Source organism: Diachasmimorpha longicaudata, chromosome 10 (assembly GCF_034640455.1).
Source record: "Diachasmimorpha longicaudata isolate KC_UGA_2023 chromosome 10, iyDiaLong2, whole genome shotgun sequence".
Lineage (NCBI taxonomy): Eukaryota > Metazoa > Arthropoda > Insecta > Hymenoptera > Braconidae > Diachasmimorpha > Diachasmimorpha longicaudata.
The window spans coordinates 4,803,103-4,829,625 of record NC_087234.1 but is presented as its reverse complement, the minus strand read 5'-3'; the positions used below and the strand labels follow the sequence as shown (position 1 = coordinate 4,829,625).

Genomic DNA, 26,523 nt, shown 5'->3' with positions numbered 1-26,523 from the left:
CTAGTGTTGTGGAAAAATTGAATTGTGATATACCAACACATGAATTTTCTGACTATACGTTGGGATAAAATTTTCTTCCCCTGAAAAAAATAATATTTCTCTCAAGTAAATGGATATTTAGGAAAAACATTTTTTATCTCCGTGTACCCTACGATAACAATCAATCATCATAAATTAATCACATACTATGTGAAAAAAAATCCGTAATATTTCCTATGAAATACACAATTTTGATTTAATATCCCTCGTGTTTACTCACACCCCTCGCCCCTCCCCACCCTCTGAAATCGCCGCGAGTGTTTAAAACAGGGAAAAAATGAAGGACGTAAAAAACAACGCGAAACAAGGAACAGTTGAACGGGGGGTGGAGGTGTCCTGTTCGACGTAGAGCTTTTTTAGGGGTGGGGATATTGGTGAGGTATGCGGAATGAAATCGACAGGGCGTCCACCTATCGGTCCGGTCCGGTCCCGCTCCACCATTTCCCTGTGTGCGTCAAATCCACGTTTACACACACACACACACACACTATTCCAAATACATACAACAAATTGGTGGGATATATACGCGTGTTAGTGGGACGCGAGGAGAGCCATGTACCCATTGACATAACCAAACAAGCAACAAGTGACCTTAAAATCTGCGAATAAAAATCCTCATGCCTGATCGAATATTGAATATAGGAGTGATGCCACACGGAGGGGTGGAGTGGGTGGGAAGGGGTAGAATGGCTAGGGTTCGCTACCCTGCGTGTCATATGCCGTGTGTTAAAAGGTCGGATTGCTGGTCATGTCCATTTTCTGTTTCGTAATGAACTAATGAACGAGTTTGTAAATAATCGTCCATTAGTCATTACAATATGTTCAATACGCTTTTAATGTTTTGGAGAATTTAATGCAGTGCATGAGAGCTGAATAAATTGTTTGGACTGGAAGAACTATTTGGAAATTTCTCCGGAATGTAAGACTCCATTAGATGTGCAGAGACATTAATTAAAGAAGATTGCAATCACTTGATTGTGGAAAAAATCTTCTGGAAGGTTTTGCATGGAGAGCAAAGTTCAGTAGAAATTACGACCATTTAATCAGTAATTAAATAGAAAATAACTGATATCGTGCTAAAATCATCTGACAACCCTTGTTTTTAGGTAATATCATTATAACAATTCAATTATTTATATTCCAAGATATTATCAGCTTCTTGGTTCGTAATATATTCAGTTTGATTCCGGAAAAATAATTTCCGTCGTAAAATGCCAGCAGAATATAATCACTTGAAAATTCATTCGCCGAATTAAATGAAGCATGAAAATTATTCTCTCGTTGAAGTCGGAGTATTTTCCTCCCTCTGGTAGTTACAAGCACAAAGATATGCAGTATTATGTGGTTAGAGTGTAAAATGTACCCGTGAGTTAGGTTGAAGGAAAATTAAAGAACGTGTCTCGTGTCGCGCTACTGCGGTGGCAAAAGAGTGAGTGAGAAGTTGTTGAGGGGGAGGGGATGAGTTGAATATAAAAAAAAAAAGTCCTAGTCCCCCGACCTCTCTCCCCCGACCGCGACTGCGGCCGGATTAAAAAGCAACAAGTGACCTTAAAAAGTGTGGGGGATAAAAATACCGACGAGTGATCGAGAGTTTCTCGCCATCCCGAACCGTTGAGTGTGTGTGGGGGAGGGAACGGGAGTGGATGGGGTGTTGGACGTAGAGTCAACGGGCCGGACGGGCGATCGAAGGGATGTGAGGAAGTGGAGATGTGACAATAGATCGGGCAGTGGTAAAAAAGGCAACGAGAGTGATATAGAATATTGTACGGAAGGTGGAAAGTTAAGCAGCAGGAGTTGGTTGGTGAGTTTAAAAAAATTCTCTTTCTTTTTTTCCTTATTATTTAGTCTTCTGAAAAAAAAGTTTGTCTGAGTGAATGAATTTAGTTAGGGATGGAACATAGTAATCCATAAATGAATTTTTTTATCGATCTCAATGGAAGAAATGAGCTGAAAACTCAAGTGTTTCACTGATTTTCTGATAATTAGCACTGAAATATTCACTGGAATATTTCATTCTTAAATAACACAATTACTTAATGTGTAAAAATATCTGCCTTTGGTTTTTCAATAATCCAAACGCTCTTCAGCATCATTTTTTTTTAATTCCAAGTAATCCAAGTAATTCTATAATATCTTCGGAGACAAATATTTTTTCACGGTTAATTTCGTCAATAGAATGGGCATATTAAATTCTTCTAGCTAAATTAATTGTCCTGGGAAAAAATTTGCCAGCAATTCGTTTTGATTCATTGTCAAGGTGTCGGACCGTTCCATCCGCTTATTCTCCCATTCCTCCAATGGCTCTTCCCCGAGTGAAATCCGGCACTGATCAGAAGGAATCACCCAAGAGGGGATGCTTGTGGAATAAGTCGAAGGGGTAACCCCTATTCTCTCATTTAGTTCCAATATTTTCCACCTAAGCAGGAGCTCGCCACTGTCCAGCAACCCTTTAACACAACTACAACGATACCAACCCCCTTAGTACACACGGATACATCTCGAGATGGTAGGGGCTGATTTTTCTTCAGACTCCCCCACCTCCCAAACTGTTTCACCAACACCACCGTACCCGACCCTTACCACTACACACGCCATTTGGGATCGTCTCTCGCACTCACCGCACCAACACACGATTCATCCCGAGTAGTTACTCGTGCTTGGTTCCTTGTTTTGCGACCGAAAGGTGGTAAGAGAGATAAAGAGAGAGAGAGACAATTCACAACAACCTTTCTCCTATCCACGCGCATGATCGAAACTCGATTGATCACCATCAAAACAACAACAAACGATAATTACCGATCAGTCTCCAAATCCCTTCTCAAAAAAGTCTCCTCCAGCCACCTGAAAAATTACCCTCCCTTCACAGTCCCCAAAAATCGCCAAAAACTATCAAAATAGAAATTCAAATAAAGCCCTCGATCTCCATAAACCTCTTTAGAAAAATCACCGCGAGGTGAAAAAAAAAATAAAATCCCGTCACGCGCTAGCATCCCACAACCGCAAGCTCTCCCGTTTACCCACACCTCCATAAAACATCTTCCCCCCCACCCCCCTAACTTACGAGAAATCTCACCGATATAATACTCAGATGGTAAGCCTTCATAAAGGCGTCCTTGTCAGGTCACACGTACACGGTGTGTACATACACGCCTCCCCCTCGCAGTTATCCCTATGGTCAACCCCCCCCCTCTTCCCACCCCCCTATAGTTTTCAATCCTTCCATCCCTATTGCACCCACATAACCCCATAATGAAGACTAGTCCTGTACCAGTCACTCTTGAAGCGCAAGCGAGAAAGCGCACTCCTTAGGAAGAAGCTTCAGCGTTAAATATTTATCTCACTCTGACGTACTAGCTCGTCGCAAGCTTTCGCCCCCTTCAACACGTGTGTCCGTCCCTCTCCACCCCACCGAGACGCGCATCAGGCTCTCTCCACTGACAAGCCCCCCACCCTCCCACTTTACCCCGCGTCGAGGACGTGGGACTCCGTCGCAAGCTCCAGTCGCTCTCTCGCTCCCTCAGCCGTCGGTCCATTGCGGTCCGTCGCTCTTTCCACTTGGTTCGCGCGCCCAACCGTCGCAACACGTACCCCCCCCCCCCTCCCGCCCCCAGTACAATCCCATGCGACGCCGTCAGACCGAGCTTCCTCCTTAGTCTTACGTTGCCGGTGTATCAGACGCTTTCACTCTGACACTCAAACCGTTGTAAAACGAACTTGCGTGCTTGCAACGTTGGCCCCCAGAGGCGCCACTGTACGGGCAACCGGCTTCGCTCTATTGTGGCGCGTGGTCTGACTACAGCATCCGCGATCTCCTATCCGCCTACACGAACGTCCAACCATCGTCAGTGCGCCCGCAAGCCCGCAAGTTCGCGCGACAACGTTAACCCACGCTCTCTCTCTCGTTGTAATCGTCGCTGCGAGGCGCTTTTTTGGAACTTGATTGGAATTTTTTTTTTTTTTTTGATTTTTGAAATATGAGTGAATTATACGGAGCTTCGGGATAGAGCTTTCGAGGGGGCGGGGTAATTTTTTTTATTTTCTGTGAAATTTTGCCGAGAAATCGGCGGGACTTGGAGGTGGGTGTGGAGTTTTTTTGTGTTGTTGGTTACAAGGTGGTTAATATCGGCCGGCTCTGCGGAGGGGTTGGAACTGGACAGTTATAACGAGGAGCCTGAGGATTGGGAACACAGTGAAGGTGAGTAGCAAGAGGCTAATTTTTTTGTTAATTTTTTGTTTATATTTTTTAAAAAATTTTCGGCTTTGTGCTTTCGTCCTTCCCCATCTTCCCCCATCCCCCCAGGAGGGAACGCGGGGAACAGTGAAGTGATGGTGATTGTGATAGTTCCATGGATATTCTACTGGTCACATGGGAAGATGTGCAAGTGCTCGGACTGATGTGCTGTTGGATGAGGATGGAGAATGGAGGAGTTAAGTGAGGAGTTTATTGAAATGTTTATTGGACACGTGCGACATGGGGAAATAATAACAAATGGAGTGGGGATGGTGGAATTTCGGCGATACCTGTTGGAGCAGTTGACGTTAGCCGTTCGGTTGAAATATTGAATGTGATTTCGCGTAAAAAGGGGTGGTAATTAGTGGTTATTAATTATGCCGAGCGAGGGGGAGGAGTAATGAGGCGGTGGTTAATTAATTTATTTGGAGGTTATTAATTTTTTGGAGGCACCGGGGTGAGAGGTTTTCGGGGGATCGGGGGTGGTGATTTTCAGAGGAAGATTGACTGGTTGGAGAGATTCTTTAGGTGATTAGGGGTAGAGTTTTCGGAGATAGGGACTATTACGTTTTGAGGGTTTTATTGAGGCGTCCGGGGCGGTTGCGTCAGTGGTCAGTCGCGCTCTTCCGACGGCAAACGGTCAGTCCCCAGTGATTTTACACCTCCGATTATTCGGTATATCCAGCAATTTTTTGGCGGGAGGGGCTGAAATCATAATTGAGGCGGTAGTAGAAAGTAATTGACTGGTGAATTTTGAAGTGGATGGGGAAAAGTTGTGAATTGTTGGGGGATTACAACGAAAATAGTGCATTGAGACATAAATTTCCTAATGTGCCGTACATATTTACTAGAGTAAAGTCAAGTATCTTCAATGGTTCCAGTCTGAGAATCAAAGGATTGGAGGTGCATAAAACATTATTGGAAATATATTTTATCGATGTCATATTCGTATTTTTAATTCACCGGAATAAATTTATCTGACGCGGAATTCGTTGATCTCTCGGACATTACGGGAACACGGGAATATACAAATAACCGTATCAAATGCATTATTAATAATCCACGAACAACATGGGGTAAACATTTAATCAATCGTAATCCCGGGGGATTTTGAAGTTCACCACAATACACAATTGAAGATTGAAGTCACTTGGGGTGAAATTTCACTCGAAAGCAAGAACATTGTAAAAGTATTTTTCCGTTACATGTCTCGGGACACGTGAGTTGATTAAAAAAATAATTAATACTGGTCTCGAATGATTTTTTTTCTGGTATTAAAATTGTTTCTCAGTGTATCAAGCCATAGAATCATTAGATATTTCTGATGACACTAGGATTAGAGATCAGAACCCTATTGAGGGAACAGAAAACAATCGTAAAATGCAGGGAAAAATCGACTTGAGAGACTGGAGAGAACTGATCCATTGAAAATATATTATTTATCCGAAGTAAATATGTTTCAGACATAAAAAATTTTTCTCACTGTCCACATACAGACTGTCATATGTATCACATGGTAAAGGGCTACCTCTTCCGATTTTCCCCGAAATCACCTGACAAATCCACTCCAAAAACCCCTCCAGAAATTCGCAATATTTTTTTTCAAACGCATCACAAAACCGCATTCCCCAATTTATTTCTAATCACGGAATTTTCAAATGAAAAATTTTTCCACAATCCTGAGACGGTTCGCATCATACTGAACTCACCCAACTACATCCACTCGTCTTCGCAATCGTCACCCCACTCGTCCTCAAAAACTCGTTCTAAAAAATTCACCAAAACTCGCATAACTGCCTAATCCACATGCAGACGTTTACGAAATTGCGGTGGTAGGAGTGACAGAGGCCCGGTGGCTCACCAACTGGTTGTACAACATCGTGGTCACTAGTGGCAGATCGATAGAATCGAGTATAAACAGGTAATAATGAAACGAATCGTGTCATAAACAATCACACCGATTGTTGGGGAGTCGAAGTGGAAGGGGAAGGGAATTCCGGAATGAGTACGATGCAAAATATAAATGAATGCTGATCGTGAGTGGCGGTGAAAGGGGAGGGGGGGGAGGAGGGTAGAGGGGCTTTTCACACATTGTTATTTTGGGTGGGAGGTGAGTGGGTCGAAAAATATCGGTGTCAAATACCTATTGGATTTTCATGAATTATAATGATATTGGTGACCCCGAAATTCCGACAGTCTGAGCACAACGGGAATTTTCTACTCAGAATAGTATTGGTTTTCTCCTTCGATTGAGTACTCACAATTTTTTATGTTCAATGATTTCTTATTTTTTATCATTTTCGGGACTATTTATAGAAAACAGTAAGGACTATTTACAGAAAACATAAACCGATTTTTTTATAATAAATGAATCGAATCAGTTGATGTTGAGCGAGTAGAACCGTATTTCCAGCGAATAATATATTTTTAAAGACATTCGTTGAGACGACATTAACCGTAATACATTTGGAATTGGAAAATCGTTTTCGATGATACACCGCAGAGTGATGATGATTGAAGTTAATGTGCCCTGTCGACTGACTAGAATCACATCTGAGTCTGAACGAACATAAACTCCTCCGCAATATTCCACCCCCAGAGGCCCGATATCATCCCCTGAAAATGTATTTTTTATCGTTCCCATAAACATGACCCAAAAAAATTTCTCACAATCCATACCCATAAAAATCCGCCATTTCTATCTCCCAAAAAGCCCGGAATATCGAAAATCCACAAAACTGTCACAATGTCGATGGCCCAGAGTCGATCAAAAACTGTAAAAAAAAATCCTTCCTCCTCTCGACAGGTAATAAAACGCGTGGCAGAGGAGAAGTGCGGGTTGAATTTACCGCGGCGCAGCTCCGCGCTCTTCCCCCTCCTGGTGGTAAAAGAATTCTAAAAAAATTTGAAGGTTACCGGGAAAGAAAGTACATGTGATAGGACTTATTGAGGGTCGAGGGGAATCCCCTCAATGTAAGAAACCGGGAATTTCGCGAAGCTCGGGAGGGCGAATGTGGGGTACGAAAAAAGCTCGGATAATCTCAACATCTCAGAGTCGTTTAAGACTTGCGATTTTTTATATCTCTACTTGTAAACAGATTTATATAGTAGTTGTCCTTCCCTTAAAAAAGTCCTAAACAAACTGAAAAAATCCAGCTAATAAACTAGAGAACGAGTGGGTTAACGGTACCCAAAAATTCGATTCCCAAAACCCTCTCATTGTCAACGTTCCAAAGTTATTCAAAACTCGAGATTTTTTTTCTCTAGAAAAACGCTAAAATCACGTGACGGAAGGCAACAGAGGGTGGAAGTCGCAAGTGGATCAGTAGTAATCAAAAAGCTCAAAAATATCGAAAATCCTCACAACTGTCGCGATATCGATGGCGAACAGTCGTTTGCAACCCGGAAAAGATCCTTTTTATCCTGACAAACGATAAAAACATATGACTGGGAGAACGGGGGTTGAAGTTCCCCGCAACGTAACCTTCCTCCTCCCCCTCCCCCCCCAGCCCTAAAAAAATCCTAAAAAAATTTGAAGGTTGCCTGGAAAAGAAACCGTGTTTCATAAAATCCATTCAAGGTAGAGGGGAATCCCCTGACCATAAGAAACACTGACTCCCGTGTACCTCTGGAGGGGATAGTCTCCCCCGTCACGACATCCGAAAAACAAATTGGAGGGCGAGTGGGTTAACAGGACCCCCGATTGTTTTTCCCTTAAGAACAAGGGGTTGAAAATACCAGTAGGAGAAACGAGTAAGAGTGCAATAGTGGTGGTGGTTTTGAGGGGGGAAAAATGGGAGAGAGGGTGATCGGCTAGCGATGCTAAGACGAAGGTAGAAGGGGATGATAATCATCCCCCGACATAGGAGAAGTGCCACGACGAAGGTGGTGGAAGTGGCCGAGTCCTCGGTTAAAATCCCAACGCAGGGGCGGGAATAGTTTTTGGGGTGGTGGAATATCCCCGCCGTACATAGTGAGTCTACAAGGCCCCCTCCCTCCCCCTCACACAACCCCCCTCAGTGGCCCCTCCGTGAGTCCAGTGCCTCCTCCACAAAACCGGACAATTCGTATCAAAGTGGGGATAAGACTCTACCCCCTTCGGAGTTATTCGTCGTTGCGTTTGCGCAAGTCAACAGTCTAGGTGGAGGTGGAATTTATCTCACTAGCTTTAAGGGTTGTTTCCCCACACAGTGGAGGGTAAAACCCATACCATGCCAGCCCCCGCGTGGAAAACCCGGGGCTTGTGATCGTAGTTGAAAGGGGATTGTAGGAGAGGGTAGAGTAGATGGTAAAATGCTTTTTGCCCTCCAACCACCACCACCCCCTACACCCCGTTCGCCTGTCCCGCTCTCCTTTCCTCCCTCATTTGTATGTACGTTGTGTGAGTGTGGGTGGTTGGGTGAATTTTGTTCCGGTGTTGGTGTTACGTTTCCAGGGTTAGGGTGGTCTTTAGATCTGTCAGTAGCAAAGCGGCGGCCTCATCATACGGAGCTGCTGGCTGACCAGCTAGGCCGACACTCACTTAAGACGCGTTCCTTGTAATATAACCACCCGCTACACGCGCCAGCCTCCCCTCCCCCCTCTCTCTCTCTCTCTCTCTTTTTCTTTTCTCCTCTCGTCTCAGTTATTTTTCCTCAGTGATTTTTCTTATTTCCCCACCCCTGTCAGCTGAAATTCCCCACCGAATATTCACAAGCCTCCCTCCTCCCCCAAAAACCCTAGAACCCCCCCCTGGAATACATAGGTGTACACGCTACCCCCCTTTTTCCCTCCCACCCCACCGACACCCTAAACTCCCACCCACGGAGTTTACCATCGGGAAAAGGCATATCCCCTCCTTAAACTGGCACAGCTTCATTCATATATACGTTTAACTTTCTGAGATGCCAGGGGGGGTGTTAAACATACAGACACCCGGTGTGTAAAATCGTGGTACACTTGTGGCAGGAGAGTCAACACGCGAGGATACACCACGGGACATTGATACTGAGGGGACAAGAGTGAAGTTATTTATTTATTTATATTTTTCAATCATCGTGTCGATGATAACAAGTGGTGAATTATATTTTTCACGACATGTGCATTTGTTCCATGTTTGGAGGTGGTAGTTGAGACGTTATCAGTGGTTATTTTATTATTTATTTTTTCACTGCAAATGTCGAGTGGAGGGACTTGTTGTGGTACTGAGGATATTACAGTCTGTCACGTGCCCAATGGATTTTATTTGGAATTTTCCGGAATTTAATGAGGTGAGAATAGTGGATGAGGCGGAAGGGGGGGGGGTGTTGGAGGTATGTGGAGCAGTTCTTGTTCTTGCGATTAAGGGTTAGAGTGGGGGGATGTGAAGATGGGAGGGATGATGGGGGAGATGAATCCACTGAGGGTGTCCGAGTTTAATCGTAACGTGACTGTGAGAGGGTACACAGGGGTAATGTTTTCGGTCTCGATGGTGTTTCATTTGGGATATCTGTAGTCGCGCGTGATCGGAAAAGGCTCTTGGGGGAAGATGTTTGGTTGATGCATTTCGGGGGTGAATGACGGAGGTGGGGAGCTGGGGCATTTTCGGTGGATGTACATGGAAGTGAATTAAATCCCACAGGTGATGCAGTGGTGAATTAATAACGCATTGATGTCAATCCAAAGGAATTACCGACGATAACAGGAGTGATTGTATGTGTGCGCCAAGGTTTTTTTTATCCCTTTCCACCCCGTGGGCTGACACTTGACCGTGACCCGGTAATTACGTAATAATTATTACCAAAAAGCCGGTGTGGGGGGAGTAAAAGTGTTATGCAATCGGGAATTGTTCTGTCATTCGTGTTTTATCTGCTGTCGCTTTCGTTGTAATTTAATTTGCCACCTCATTATTCATCGATGTCGATGTACCCAGTGTGTGCAATCATATAACCATTATGTATGTTGTCCTTTCTGGTTTATTTTCATTCATGTTTGTTGTGGGGAAAATATAATTTGAATTGATTTTTTGAGGGGGGGAATGTTTTTTGTTGGTTTACTTTTTTCATTTCCTTTCCCTGTGCCCTTGTGTTCTTGTTTTCCGCTGTCATTATTTGGGCTCCTCATCATTTTGGGGATTCGGAAATCTGTCCAGGGATTAGGAGATTTGGAGGTTTTGACTGTCTTGCGAGAAATATTTATTTTGAAGTTCATGCATTATCGGGTGGATTTAAATAAAAAAGAATTTTAAATTTCGCCAACTGTTCAGGGGTCTTCCAGGAGAGTGAAATTAATTTAGATTTAGAAAATAGAATCTTAAAATCAAAGTGCCGGTAATTCATCGTAGTTTATTCAGAAAAAATTACGGAACGTTCTGGAAAAATTCCGTGACTTCAAATAAAAATTACCTGACAGCTCCTTAAAATTTCTCCTTACCACATGCTCCTCTGTGTGTGATAAAAAACGTCAAGTGCCACCAAAAAGTGTCGTTAAATATGTGAAACAGGTTCGTTGAAAATTCGCCAAAAAACGGGAGAATTCCACTGCATCCGCGAGCTTTGAACTCTCAGTCGGAAATCTAACGCAGCTGTCGCACTCACCACTTTATTCCCATAATCTTTGTTACGTTATCAGCCATCTGCTGTTGAGAAACCGTTTGATTATGAAAGTGTGAAGGGTGAATTGTAAAAAAATCCCAGGGATTTCGTATCAATTTTCCAAACGCTAATATTTGAAGAATTCTTATCAAAGAGCATTGACAACGTTTGAATTCTCTCTCGATTCGTGGGACTCCACTCACGTTCAACTGAATGAAAGAACTAGACGAGAATTTTGAGTTGAGGGCTGACTTGATTAACTTCACAGCCCCAATTTGATATTTACCCGACAGCTGGGGGAATAGAATTAGAAAATCCCTGTGTGTAAGAGTGAAATCCCGAAGCTGACGGTGGGATTTCACGGATTCTAATAGAATAACGAAGGCATTACGGAGCGTTTCTTGTTTGAGTCTCATGAGATTGTGCGGATGTTGTGTTTTGAATAATCAAAGTTTTCATCTCGGTTACTTCGGGAGATGTAACTTTGTAATTGATGCGAAGACATGTCACATTCGTCATGATGCGCAAGGAAAATCACTCGCGCAAGAGTTTCTTCTTAATTTAATACGCAATATGTAATGAAAAAGTTCATTTTCCGCCGTTAACACGAGCACTTTTTTTACATAAAAAAAATCTGATATTTACTCCAAAATCATATACCAACAATTTCTAATAAACAATAACCAATCTCCCTGGGTTCGGATGTAAACAACTAATTGCGTTACAATTTTTTCTCTCTCAATTCGCGGCGAAAAATCTCTCCCCTCAATTTTTTAATCGTTCTCTCGACTTTATCTTCTTTTACCTTTTCCTGCAGTACTAAATTAAATTAAACAACTTGAAGTAATGGTAATAGCAGTTGGGTAAGGTTAATACGAAAAAAAAATCTCCACATATCTTCCACAAAGACAATAAAAATTACTTCCAAGTCATATCGATGTAATGGGTCTCAACACGTCTGGCGGGCGCGCATCCAAATGACCGTGGGATATAATCGCTAAAGAGTGTAGAGGTGGATTTGAGGGGTTAACTCCCCAGTAAAGTCATTAAGGACGTTATGTCTTGGCAAGTCTGTACGACACAGTGAGAATTCGCCACTTCCAAATGGTCGGGACAGTTGTCATTGGTGTGAAGGGACAGTTTCTCCTGGCAAAGTTTTGAATACATTTTGAGTTCGTGACGCGTCTTAAGCGACGGCTTATCCGACGAGTTTTCGGGGGTACAGGAATCCTGCGACCGACAGCGTTTACTTCGTAATTAGCCGGCGCAGGAAAATATCTATTAGAATATTTATCGAATAAATTTTTGGCAATCGAAGAAGACCTTCAACAAATTCTATATCACCACCAAAACTTTTTCAACGCGAAGCTGATGTTTAAAAAAATAATGAACTTCAAATTGACCGAGAAAATTGGGAAAATCGGAAAAGCACAATTGCAGTGGTGATCTATGATTTTATATAATTTATATCGCCACTTGAAGGCAATCAACAACAACGGAAATCGCGAGTCAGTATCAAAGGTCAACGAGCGCATGGCACAACATTAATTAACCCACCAAATGAAAATATTTGAATACACTGGTGGATAAATTTTGCTTCATCCCCCTTCGGTTGTATACATCAGAGACAGAATCACGCGCATTACCACCCCAGTTACCATCCCCCGAAACACACCCTCCCAGCTAGCCTGACTCATTATGCGAGAGTACATTGTACCCTCTCGCAAATTCCCAAACAAATTTCAATATTCGTTCGATACAAATATAAACCCGTTGTTCCACAATTGTGACATTGACCCAGATAGTATCATCAAATTGGTAATATTCTCGGTGGGGAGGGGGGGGGGGGGGCAAGGACAGGGTGGTGGGTGATGATTGTAGAAATGAAAATGCTGAAAATTTTATGGATGTTAGATCCTCCAGATGTTAACACTAATACGTGGGAATGATGTGGCTGGTGCTTTCCTGTGACCCCTTAACCCTCGCCGGACAACACGAATAATCGGGCTCGCACGTCAATTCGACCGCGACTAACTACATTATGACGACTTCAACACCCATCGTCAACTGTGGGCATTAACTGCACCCGCGGGGAGCTGTTAAAACCGGGGTAAGGGGAGGTAAAAGCATTGGAAAGACTTTGGAGATGTGACAAAATTATCAAGACGAGTCTATCGCAAATGGGAGCAGAAAAATTCGTGAAAAAATTGCTGCGAAATAAAAATATGAAAATTTGAAGAAAGAAACATTAAAATGAAATCATCCCCAATGCAGACGAGTAGTCACACCGATGGCGTGAAACGACAAGACAAAGCTGTAAAAAGTATCGCGTAAACACGAGCAAGAAAACAGTAAAATAATCTAACAACACTCCGTAAAAGTTGAAAGGAAAAAATCCAAATAGTGATGAGAAATTCCGCGAAACAATGAAGTATCGGGGCGGGTGTCACCTGCGGAACAAAAAAAAACGCATGGAAATGGGGAGAAAGCCACCGAAATAATCTGAAGGGTGCGTTATTCTCCCAAGAAAAGCTAATAATCTGGAATTCTAGTGAAACTGCAGGCGGAAAGAATGCGAAAGAAAAGAGGGAAAATAATTCCGGAAGGAGTGGTGAAAGAAACGCGCGTCTCGGGTGGCGGACAAACGTAACGGCCGCGTGAATCGCACCGTTAAGGGCTCGACGAGAGTGCAAGAGTGAGTATCACCGGTGCGAGAGAGGGCGAGAGGGAAGGCATTAGGGGTTGTGCAATGGGCCCAGGACGAAGGGGGAGGAAGGGGTGAGAGAGAGAGAGAACATATAAGCTCCCGTAGACGTCGGAAAGAGAGAGAAGTGCGGTAGCCCGAGCATCGTTGCGCGGATGCATACTAATTACGAGGAGAAGGGGAGGGGGCATTGTTTTACCCGTTGTGTAAAGACGTGCTAATTACATCTCGAGGAAGAATATTTTTTCCTTCCCTGTATTTTCAACCTCTTTCAAAAAAGCGGCCTCTCGCCTTCGGGGTAAATTGAAAACTGCAGGCGTCTCGACCCTCTTTCTCCATTTCGAGAAGAATAACCCCGTGGAAGTAGTTTTTTTCCTCGGCCGTTCATCTTTATCCCTCTTGAATATCCCTCCCCTCCTCATCCCTTTACCTGTCCCCTGACAATTCAATGACTCGAATCATCACTATCGTCATTCCTTTTATTCATCAGTCCTGTTCATCCGCGCGTGAATCATTTTTCTCTTCCTCTCTGTTGACGTTATTATTTTTTTCTCTCTCGCAAGTCGCAATTGAGTTAATTAGACCAGCCACCGTAACTACTTGTTTGAGGTTAAATTAATTGAGTGTTTAAACGGTATTTCAGATTGACGAATGATGCCCTAACGGAGAGCCGGCTGGTGCGTGGGTGTCGGAGTAAAGAGAGGTAAGTCCGCTGATTAAAATATATAAAGTCAGTCAGTCAGATGATTTTAAATCATGGAGATGATCGAGATGTCGGGGATGTGGTGGATTGGGTGGAAAAGGAAGGGGACGATGAAAGAGTCGACCGGTAGTGGACCTCGTCCTGCCCGGGTTCCGCCACTTGACGCAAGATAGCGCTGACGCTCGAACGGAGTCGTTTTCGTCGTTGAGGGATAGAAAGAGAGAAAGATCGGGTTTGGTTGGCAGTTCGTTCGACCAGCCGTTCCCTCTACCCCCTCTATCCCCTTTTCACCAACTCATCGGGTAACCAACCCCCTCTTTTATCCAAACGTCTCTGGCCACGCGGCCAGACGAATCAGGGACGAGTAGGCGCCGGATCGATCAATTCAATTAAACGAGGAAAATTTCAATATTGATAAAGTGCTTTAAATGGAAAAAGATGGGAAATTTTTTTTTTTTATCAAACTGCAATTCATCATCGAAACATTTGTTCCTCAAAGTATTCACGTCCTTCGATCGCCAGAAGTATTTGATTGGCATCTTGAGGGGGTGATTATTCATCGAACTATTGTCACGTTTTATACCAGAAAAGGAGGACAGAGATGCAAGAAAGCACGAGGAGTGCTGGTTTCTGATGAATTTAGAATGAATTTTTCGTCTCGTTATACTTTCACGCGGTTGAGTATTCTCGTTTTTTTTTTCCATTTCATGTTGCTCGTCTCCACTTTGTTTCCTTCATCTCAATTCAAAGTCCCTATCTGCTTCTTGCATGGGTTTCCATCTCCTCGAGAGTTGAACGCGGAAAAAATAATGCCGAGGGTATGATGGAAGGGAAATAAAAACAATTGAGGAGGGGAAAAAAAGGAAGCAAGAGTGAGAAAGGTGGGCCAACGATGACAGAGTCGTTGCATGTCTTTATAAACGCATTCTGAAGTAGACAAGTGCATTAAAAACCTCTGGGCGTTAGTTCAAGCTTCAAGAGACGGGGGAAAGGGGGTTGGGGGGTTTTCGGGGCTTGGATTGAGGATTTGAGGAGAGTTCACAAAGGAATGCAAAGTAAGAACTCCGCTGCACTCGCCTCAATCCACCTCCATCCCCACTTCCCCCCCTCACCCATAGGGCACCCTCTTTTCTTTTTTACATCGGTGACGTCGTCGCCTTTATCGCATCACTCGCCTGGAGGTTACAGTGCATTATCATGCAAGGCGATTCCATTCTTTACTCTTTCCCTCTTAATTGTTTTTTTCCCTCCCCACAACTGATTCCACCCTCTCTGTCATCTGTGTGATGCTTTCGACGCGGTTGTCGAGTGAGGACGATGACAGAGGCAGGAGGATTGTTCACCATTGTGGGGATGCTTTGGTGGATGCCGAATGAAAGAACTTGTTGTTTATGCAAATCTTATTTACTTCGATTTATTGGAAATGTATGGGGTGAGGTTCAGTTGACAAAAGTATGTCGTCAGTGTTATTATCACTTTGGCATGAATGCACCTGAATAATTATCAAGCAGAAGACGAAGTACGGTCATGAAGGTTTTGCGGTTCGGAAAGACATGAGGACATCTTGAAACAAGATGCCCCCTAGCATGGGGATATCAACCCCATCAGATGTGCCCACTACAGTCCACTGAAAGAACCTGTTGTTGATGCAAATCTTATTCACTTCGATTTATTGGAAATGCATGGGTCTATGAACGTGTGTCGTCCGTGTGACTATCTCTTTGATATCACTGCATATCAGATCGTAGAACGCATCATGAAATGAACCAGAATCAACTGGACAATTAACAATCAGAAATCCGTGACAGGCTCCGAGTCTCTTCAGATCTATCACCCTCCTCTCAACCTACGCTGATTGAAACGAGATGTCCAACGACACGTGTACATTAAACTCACCAGACAATGAGTAGAACGATAGCAGACAGTGTCTTCCGGATGTCCTAGGTAACCTCCAGTGGGGATATACAATTCAGTACAACCGGATCTTCGGTGAACGATTGCGAGAGTTGATTGGCTCCTCGCTGTCAGGCCAACCGAATGAAAGAAACAATCATTACTTGTAATCACGGGATGTCTCCACCTGTGGATAAATCAGCATCATCAGTCTGAATCAACAGTTTTATTCTACAGAAAACACGCCAAGGTCGAGTTAAGAATGTCATCTTCTCTATTCACTGATTTTATTGCACGCGATTTTGTCCATCGAGTGGATGAAAGAGACGGAAAATTAACAGGCTAATGCAACTGGTTTCGCCTATTATGTGATGCAACTGTCAATTGTTGCCAGACAAACCAAGACATCGTCATTGGACATGTGAGAATAAATCAACTATTCTCCCTCATTTCATTGGCTATATTGATCACATACACAAGCAATGCTTGTCCTTCGTACATACTGGATGGTTTCTATACTGGGTATGACGTATTTCTGCCGTCGCACCCAGCTTCCAATATCTCGTTAGAACTCACGTAACGACTACGTCGTCGTCTGCCACTCGTTCGTCAGAACAATTACCTCTGGGGTTAAATGTTAGGATTTCCACCGAAGCTGCAGGTATTTTTTACGAACCGTTTGGGGAAGATAAAGGGATGAAAAAAAAAAATCATTGTTTGGGTTGAAACTGGAGGCACAGATAGGAGCTATTGTTGGGAGAAGCCTCAGCGGGAGTCTTCTTTTTTGGATGGAATTTTTGTTTTTCGATTTTAATGTGCGATGCAGTTGATTTTTTTTTATTTAGATCGCTGGGAGGATGGGTGATTTCGAGTCTCAGGATATTGTCGGGGAGAATGAAGAAATGTTCACAGTGCCTTTTGAGATACGTTGCTATCATCTCCAACTTCCGGTTCCTGTAGCCAAGGAGAGGCGTGCGCTTGGGAAGATAAAGGAGTTATCTTTCGGGTTCTGTTGCAAGGCTGAATAATTGTTTCTCATGATTGATATGGGCTCCAGATATATTCAAGAATTTTTCATTATTGTGGTACTTGCAATGAGGGGTCTGTGAGTTTGAATTTTGTTTGTCATCTCTCGAACGGAACGGTTCCAAATTTTCGTCTCGTGGGAAAATAAATAATTGATTGCTTATCATAAAAACGAGAGAACCGGTCTCGTAATCGAAGAATTAGAAATCTAGATCTCAAACTATCTCGAAGATTTTCTATGTCAAACTTTTTCAAGTTCAATAACTTCCATTGGAATTTTTTTCAGACTCGCATTTTTTAAATTGTAATCATATTTATAGTATTTTACATCTATCAATTAGTCGGTATATCATGAGTAATAGGGGAAAGGTCAATCATTGGCGTGAAACCCCAGATATTACAGTGATCTCATCTCGCCCCCGGCCACCCCCTCCTTCTGATCATATATCTCAAGTAGAAGATGTAAATTACAAAGAAGAGTTGCAATGAGTGGAGGAAAGACGCAAAAACATCAACTCAGAGGATTTCCCTCTGGACGCCTCGACGAGTATAAAACAATATTGATTGGTCGTACAATGCACGGGGTGGATTACGGGGATAGCCGAGGGTTGGGCAGTGCGGCGCGTTGCATTGTACCCACTGCGTCCGGTCAAACTTTTCATCCCCCTCTTCCTCCTCCTCATTCTCTTCACACACACACACTGGGGCATCCATCTCCGTCAGTTTCCAGGGGAACGTCTCTGCGTTTCACCCCCTCCTGCGTTTTGTGTTTTTCCCTCTTTCACTTGGCTCCGAACCCTCGTTCCTTTTCTACTAGCCTTCAACCGCATATTCCTCAGTCGATAATTATTGCAGTCCGTCTCCGCTCTCGTTCTCGTCTTTCAGACCTTTTCATAAAACGCACCACCAACCCTCCTCCCCTTCACCAACATCTCCTCCAGCTCCTGTTCTGCGGTAAAAGTCTCGCATGTGTTACCTATAGAACTGAGCTTTCCGAACTTTGTCTTTACAATTTATGTAAGTTTGTGTGCGGTTGGTCTACATTGGCCTGATCGACGTCGGTTACGTCTTCTTGATGTAAACATAGGTATTATTGAGTTTATAAACGGTATATGTCAGGGGAATGGGTGAGCCTGGGGGCGGAGTGATTCATGGCTTGTGATCAATTTAAATGCTTTAACTTCAAGTATTTTGCGCTATCAAAGTCCGTCAATAAATGTTTTTTTTTTTCATTCCGTTATTTCCCGGTTAGCGTCGCCATTTTTGGTCTTACAAAAAAAAATGTTGGAACGAAAAAGTTGGACATTTTCATGATCAATCGAATGACGGCAATTTTTTTGCGATATTTTAGAATGGCCGATATACACAGCCAGAACGCACACCTTCGGACTACGTCCAAGGGTGTATTGCATATGCCTTTATGTACTCCATCAACTGTTTGGTGAGAGTGGGGTGGAGGGATGGAGGTGGCAAAGGGGAGTATCTCGTGAGGGCACGGATCCGAACGAAATTTTTTCGAGTGTACATATCTCCCCCATCTCACAACTATAACTCTTTACTCCCTCCGGCACTCACTCACGGCCGGCTTTCCCTAGAGTGCATCATATATGGCCAATGTTTCACACAGCCTTTTGGAAAAAAAAAAGAACTGCATTTGCTTGTGCCACTAGTGTACATACGAAATGTTGCACTTTCTTGACGGGGTAATAATGCTACCCTCGAAGCAAGTTTTTCGCCCTCTGTATTTATCCTCTGGTGCATTTTGAGATTTTAATAATAAAGGTTTGGAGAGATGGAATAGTAAAGCTGCAAAGATGGTTTCGTCCATTCGAAATTGAGGATATATATTAATATAATTTGGAAGAAGAATGGTTGATGTGTGTTAAATAAACAAATTTATTTTAATTATTCGAAGGGAAAAGTAAATTCCAGTTGCGAAGTGGTAAAATTAATAGGTTGACTGATCGGTGAGTCGAGTTTCTGAGAAATAATTTAAGAAATTATCAATTCTGCACTTCAAAAATTACCGAAAATCTTCTCTCCATCGTCCGTAATTGAGCCAGAGGGTGTCGCTACGAAATTGTTTCCCCTGAGAGATGTTGCAAGGGGTGGACATTCTTGTCGCCAAGGTAATTTATTTCTTGCCATCGAAATCCTTCGGCCAACCTCGTGACCACAAATCCCATCCAACACCCCCCAGTGCGAGTACAACAGAACGGAGGGAAGCGACTTGACACCGGTTGCGGTTGTCAAGCAGTCCGTAATTCAGGCTCAACTATTTCCGAATCAATTAAAACTACGTAGGTTCATCAAAGTCGATACAAACGCCCTAATCAACCCCCTCCCAGACGGACTGCTGTCCTCCCTCCGTTTCAGTCGGTAAAAAATATTGCCAAACTTGTCTCACAAAGTATTGAAAACATTCCTCTCCTGAATAAGAGAAATCGTCTCCCCCCTTTTTATTTTTCAAGTCTCCAACAGCTCTCCCCAAGTTGAAAACTTGACCAACTTGACTATTTTTTTTTTTTGTCAACTTTTTTATTCATACCTAAATACCACTTTTTTCGCTGGCCCTTGGCAGCGACTAAAGGGAGCATGTCCAGCCCTGTGGGAGTCATGAATAAGGGATGACAACAGTTTTGGCATTGGGTGTGAGTACAGTGAATGCACGTCCGCGTGCCTCTATATTGATGAATGCAATCGCAAATACCGAAGAACGTGAGTTTTAGGCGCGATTGTGGGTGGTAAACGAATAAATGTGCAAATTTGACGAGCCGTCGACCCACCCCTCCCCCGCCCCGCACCCTTCTTTCTATACCCGATGTGCCCCTTGCCAACCCTCTCCTCTTGGAACTCGCCATTTCGAAAATGCACACGTACGAAACATGGAGGATACATGGGTGGACGAGAGGTGAGGGCGAACTTTTATTTCAATGTGTGTTTGCCGAGGGGTAGCCCGTGGACACACATAAACGCATACGCGCACTTTTACCGTTGGGGGAGGTGGGGGTTGTACGTGTACGTGTTTCATTCCTATGCGCGGTGGTCCGTGAATAAAAATAATTAACGGAACCTACGAACGTCGAAGCCCACGATTGATTTACGACAGCATTGCCCGGAGAGAGATGCATGTACCTAGGGTACATACACAGGCGCAAGGCTTGCGATTGGGGTACTGGTCATTTTCCAAAACCGCGTGTCCGCGGGGGCTCGATTGATTTTTTTTTTACACGCGGGTCCTCTCGTTTCTCGTTGGATGCATGTACCTCTTTCTCTTGGGTGTTCTACGGGCTGTTTCGGGTGGAGAGGGGTGGCAAGGGGGTGGAATTCTTTGTCGATGTTTCACGCGGAGGTGAGTGGTTTATTTGTATTGTGCAGTGGGAGAATTTTTTTTTTTTGGGTATTGTTCACTTGCTGCGTGAAGTTTGAATTAGTCCAGAGGATTACTCGTTTGATTTAATGTTCCGGGTGGTTGGGGCGAGCACAACGGTCTCATTAAAAAAATTCTCTTTGTATTTATTTAGTTGTCAAGTGGTAAATTGGGTTGGGTTGGGTTGATTGTCACTGGTGGGCTGTTTCTGATAAATATTTTGGAATCCAAAGGGTCTGGGATATTTCTGGGGAGGGTTAGAAGAAGTTCCGGGTGTATAATTCTAATTCTATTCTCTTAATTGTCCCGAAAGCTCCAGAAGCTCCTGGAGTCTCCAGAGGTCATGCGAAAAATTGACTAAAAAATCCGATTCACCCCTTCAAAACCGAACTGTCTAAAATATCACCAGCTTCAGTGCATGTAATTTTTACCCCCATGAACAAAGCGTCTTTCGAGATTTTTCCCTTCCCGCGTGTATTCCACACCCTTTATATCTCCCATGGGCCTGAGAATTGAGTGAGAGATACATTTCCCTCGTAATCCCACCCTCGACTTTCTTCCCACATGTACACACTATGACAGCAGTGCACATTGTACGACAAACACCTGTGGACACGTACACAGCCCCTCGGTTACCTCAAAAGTACTAGTGGAGGTGAGGAAAAAAAAAATTGTGGAAAAAATAAAAATCGAGTGAAAGAACGTCCCCTGCGCTTTTCTCAGGCGTTTTTCACGTCCGGGCGGATTAACTCATCTCATTCTCAACTCACCCCCCTCCCCCACTCGTAGCTTTTCTTTTGTGCACTACCCCGGTGGCACCGGGGTAACATCGTCCAAGGCGTTAAATTGCCTCTGCTTCACCCCCACACTCTGTTTACATACGACAACATTCACTCGTTCCACCTCTTCTCGTCTTTTTCAGCTTCACCGTTCTCTTGCGAAGAACTTAAATTGACTGATTGCGAGGGAGGAATTTTGTACGCCACAAATATTTTCATCGTCGCAATTATAATCTCATTCTCGTAATCTCACAATTTTCTCCTATAAAAATTTAATGGGCCATCGTTCGATTAAATTCAGAATATGCAAAATAATTAAATGGTAACATCATTATTATTCCGGTTATTAGCGCTTTTCTGAACGAATAATTGTTTCTCTGGTTGGATTTCCCTCTTCGATATTTCAATTAAATGATATAAAACCGTTGATTACATGTTTTTTAAGGAATGAAAAATATCGCAAAAATAAATCACTTAATTAAATATTTATTAGTGGCTATAGATAAGGCTTGGTTATCCTTAGAATCGTCCTGTCTCAAGTTTTAATTGAACATTCAATATTTTGCATTCTCCTTGATGTGATCCATCTGTGCATTCGGAGTCTCTCGTTTCTGGCGGACTTTAACGACAGATGGTCTGTACTTTTCAGTCCACAACACTCGAGGGCCCAAAAGTCGATTCGCTTCCGTTTTTCAACGTGTTGTGAAGGTCTTTTTCCTGTACGTGGGGGCACGAGCTACTTTTGGTGGAGATGGTTCCGCAGGGCGAGCTCCCCTTCCGAAAAAAAAAACCACCGCTACGATGGGTTATTATATTGAAGGGGCTAAAACCATCTGCCCCCTTCTCTTATGCTTTAGTTTCTCCCTTGGTGTAGGTTGTGCAGCACCTTTGAATTTACACACCTGGTTTGTATCAATGCCACCTCGTTCATCCCCTGGCACGCGACCGTAGTCTTTCCAGAGGTTATCGACGATAATTCATTAATTCCGACGATTGTTTGGGAATCGTGTGGGAAATATTAGGAGACTGGACGTCAGGTTATGTCCCGACATTATTTCCCATTATACTCCCTGTATTCACATCCGCTCATTTTCATCTTCGAATTAGAGCCAGTCGTCTTCTCATTGTTTCGCCTGTCACTGCGACAATTTTAAAAATATTCCGAGTCAAACGAGACATTCCATCTCTAGAAATCGAGAATTTCGTTGAAAAATCACTGGAAATTTAAATTTAGTGGACTTTAATGTAACTGTGTTAGTTCTTGGCTTTAAATTTTATTGAAAAAATCTGTAATCAAATACTGACTAGTCCAGTTTTAATTAAAAAATCAAATCCCTGAGGGAACTCCAGCGATTCCACTGAATCACAATTGAATGTGTATTATATTAAAGATCAACTGCATTGTTTGCGTTCATATATAATATTCAATAGTAAAGCGTTAGAAAAAAAATCAAATGAATTGACATTGATGAACCAGGCACAGCACCAGCGTCTCCAGCCGTTCACCTGGACTCTACTTCAACCCAAAAAAAAACAAAATAGATCGTTTAGATTTTTCATCGGTTTCTCAAATATCTCGCCATTACTTTCCATTGTATTCTCTGTTTACTCCCGCTTATTTTTATCTTCGAATTAGAGCCATTATCTTCTTCACATTGTCTCGGGTGTCACCGGGACATCTGTTTTAAAAACATCGAGAGCTGGACAATCAGGGGCTAGCCCAGCTGTCGGATTTGATGATCCAAAGAAGCAGAGATAGATCTCGAGTTACTCCCACGGGAAGACACTCTCGGGCTCCACCTCCTGCCGTGACTATCTCGCCAACTATACGCCTACGTTGGAGCTGGCCAGAAGGAGGCCATCATCATCTGTCCTGGTTATTCAAACCTCATTCGTATATTTTTTTACTCTCATTCTTCTCTATTTATCTCAATTTTCTTGAAATCGAAACCGGAAATAATGCGGGACAGGCCAGAGATGATTCTTGATGATTATGTTTACGGTCAAACAGAGTTAGCCTCGTGCCTCTTTTCTCTGCTCTGGTACCATTATTCTGAAATTTTAGGGCTCGCTGGGACTCATTGTTGTCGCGGAGTCGAGCGTGAAGAGACACTCTGCATATTTTGAATTTTTTTTTCCAGTTTTTTTTTTCGGAAAGGCTGCGAACGCTGGAAAAGGCTTTGTCGGATGATCGAGTGGGCGAATGTTTTTGCTGTGGGGAGTGAATATTTTGGCGGTTATGACGCCCAACCGTGAACCCTTGTCAAAGCTACTGATTTTTAGCGAGAATCAACCGGATGTTCTTTATGATCTCTTTAATTTGGGACCTCTTGGAGATGATATTTAAGAGGATTGCGGATGTTTAAGGGCGGAGATGATGGATTCTGGATCTATTTCAAGGTTTTCTATGGAGAACATGGCTTTTGACACGTTGCGGATGACAGTGGTATGACAATGGGTGACGTCAAGTGATTGCGCATTTCCGGACTATTTTTTTAATCAATAATCTTGACAATTGGAAATTTTATTGAAAGGAATTTTATTCCGAAAAAATTAATAGAGTCAGATTAATAAATTCTTGCTTTTTTTCTATTGTTCGAATATTTGGAACAACAGCCAAACGCCAAAAATAAATAATCCAACAATAGTCCCTTCAGTCGATTAAATCCTCCCAAATAAACAAATACCCGCCACAAACAAACTCCCCTTAATCGCTTCCTTTCTTCAAACTTCTGATCCGGAAGATCTCCAAGTCACTCTCGGTTATTTTCACTTCTCACTCCATCGGTGTCGCACCCTTCAAATTCGACTAAGAAAGCCCATCTCCCCCATTCCAATCTTTGATTTGCCTCCTTTGAAACCACAGAAGACTGATAAAAGGGGTTTGGTGTGCCTTTACTTTCTCGAAGGTTGATCAACAGATCACAAGACAACGTTCGAACCCTCACTTTGTACTTCCCCCTTTTTATTTTTTCCATTCCCCATCGGACGACAAGATCGCTGGGGAAAGGGAAAAGAAAGTGCAAACATTGTGGAGAGAGGGTGGGTTTTCTCAGCTCCCCCATTCAAGATCTCCGTCTGCCCGTGATTTTCCCGGTGTCGTTGGCTTTTCCGGAGCCGTAGAGAGGGAAAGGGGATGAACCTGTTGATCTTAAGAAGTTGGTGGTAAGAAAAAGCCCTTGGGGAGCGGTTTCTTACGAGCAACGGGCTCTGACCCCACTCACACCCCCTATTTTCTTGGCCATCAAGAATCTACTTGTTGCGCGGTTTCGTGATAACCGCGTCCCGGGTGAGAAAATTGTTTCTCGGGTGGGTGTTTTTTTTTTTCATAGCACCCCCGTGACTGCCTCCAGTCACGCGACGACGGTGAAGTCGTTTGTTTCAGATGCAATTTTTTTTCAGCGGATTTTGGGAGGGATAATTAGAGCGGAATTGACGGGGTATGGAGAGGCTGAATTTGGACAGGGGTGGGAGCCTCTTAGGGACGGACTGGGCGTATAAATGTATAGAGAGTGAGTTGACTATAATTTCTTGATGTTGACAGTCACGAGGAAAATTTTAATTGATCTTCCAGGGAATTTACTGGATCTTTCAGTCATAATTTTTCGATATGTGTCATTGGCAAAAAAAAAATCGAGAAGAAATTGAAGTTTTATGAAGTTGATTCGAAATGCAATTGAAATTCTGCTGTAAAAATCTCCAATAAGTGGCCTCGAATGCCTGCCAGCTTCACCTCACAATTCCAAGTTTACGAGAAACACTTCAACTTGTTGAATCCTCACCTCCGGCTGAAGATGCCATCGACCTAAGAAGCCACTTGTTGCGTCCTCCTTGGTTCACATCACTTGAGAAACTTGCCATCTGTGTCCACTGAGGCATCGTAAGACACCCACCAAAGCACTATGCCATCGGCTATCACCCCCCGGCAACTTGTTGACACGATAAACCTCTCCTCTATTTTATCATCCTTTGCGCCCACTGATAGTCTTGGAGACAACCGGGCTGGCAATCAGGGGGGCGTCTTCGCCGGCCACGTGCTTGATACGCACTTGGGCCGCCCACGTACGATAACAACTGAATGTAATCAAGCATTTGATGCACCACCAACAGCAAAAAAAACACTAGTGAGTCAACGCTACGGCTTAATTTCTTTTCTCATCGTTCAATCGAACCCTCACACTCATCCCATTGTCCCGTGACCCTCGTGAGACAGTTGGATGGAAAAAAAAATCGAGAAAAAAGTGTAAGGAGAAACTTGATTATTAGACTGCCACGTGACCCATTGTGCTTTCACTATTCTGCATTACAACCCCACAGCCACCCTCGTGTGCTCCCATTCATTCCTCTCAAGCTTCAACGTAATTCAAAAATACCACACTATTGGAAAATTACTATTGAAATGTCAAAGGAAAAAAACTTGAAGTTTTTAACAACGATGTTACATGATATTTATGAATGGTTTATCGTCAATGAATCAATTAATTTCGTGGTTGTCCTAGCGATTTTCCATTTCCATATACATCCACAGAGAAAACAAATTATTTTACCTCTTTTCGAATGTATGGAAATAAATTGAAAGTAACCAGTCACTGACGATTATTTATATTTGGATATTTGGAAAATTCTAAGAAAAATTCTGCTGCCAGTACGGGACAACGAGGGGATAAATAAATTGTTCATTTTTCCAAGTCAACTTAATTCGGTTCAAAAATCGCTTTGGGATGTTGAAAAAAATTAGGGGTCGTTGGTTGCCGGATTAATGGTAGGGTGGAAAATGACCTCCACCTCATCCCCTTCACCGCCCTCCAATTTTCCAATTTTTGAAATTCAGGGAATTGCCCTGAATCAATCCATTAATACTGAAGACGGACATTCGATTTTCGAACCCCTCGTCAACACATTTTTTTAGAAGATGATTGCCAATGGGGGCCACCCTCTCGACGCGAAGATCATTCTGTTTGGCTTTATTGGGTTACGCAACATCCTCGGATTCAGTTCTTTGTCCCAGCCATCTGTCGTATCTCCCACCCTTCCCAACCCCTTCCAAGGCTTAATATCCAAACCAACGCGAGAAATACTTTTTTTCAATGCGTTAATTTAATTCAAATTCACAACCGTCGGATAGACAAGAAAAAGTAGGGCAGCAATTTCACTAAATAAAAAAATAAAAAATATCCAAACCCGACAACAATTTCCAAGTCGATTCCGTCACTGTCGACACTCCTCT

General features: G+C 43.2%; 2 protein-coding genes across 12 annotated transcripts in view; one reads left to right on the top strand and one right to left on the bottom strand.

Annotated features, from left to right (window-relative positions):
• Positions 1-26,523, bottom strand: part of LOC135166892 (uncharacterized) — a 125,040-nt gene that overhangs the window by 61,083 nt on the left and 37,434 nt on the right. The window contains exon 4 of one of the 3 annotated variants that reach the window (XM_064129600.1): positions 16,125-16,308. The exons of the other annotated variants lie outside the window; for them this stretch is intronic. The gene's annotated coding sequence lies outside the window, so the exon portion shown is untranslated. The remainder of the gene's footprint in view (positions 1-16,124; positions 16,309-26,523) is intronic. 3 annotated transcript variants of the gene reach the window in all.
• Positions 3,669-26,523, top strand: part of LOC135166888 (homeobox protein prospero) — an 88,089-nt gene continuing 65,234 nt past the window's right edge. For 2 of the 9 annotated variants that reach the window (XM_064129588.1, XM_064129589.1), the window contains exons 1-2: positions 3,669-4,234; positions 14,169-14,228. The gene's annotated coding sequence lies outside the window, so the exon portion shown is untranslated. Of the gene's footprint in view, positions 4,235-8,678; positions 9,520-14,168; positions 14,229-26,523 lie in introns of those variants that run through there. The other 7 variants (XM_064129591.1, XM_064129592.1, XM_064129594.1 and 4 more) reach the window with 5 other exon arrangements.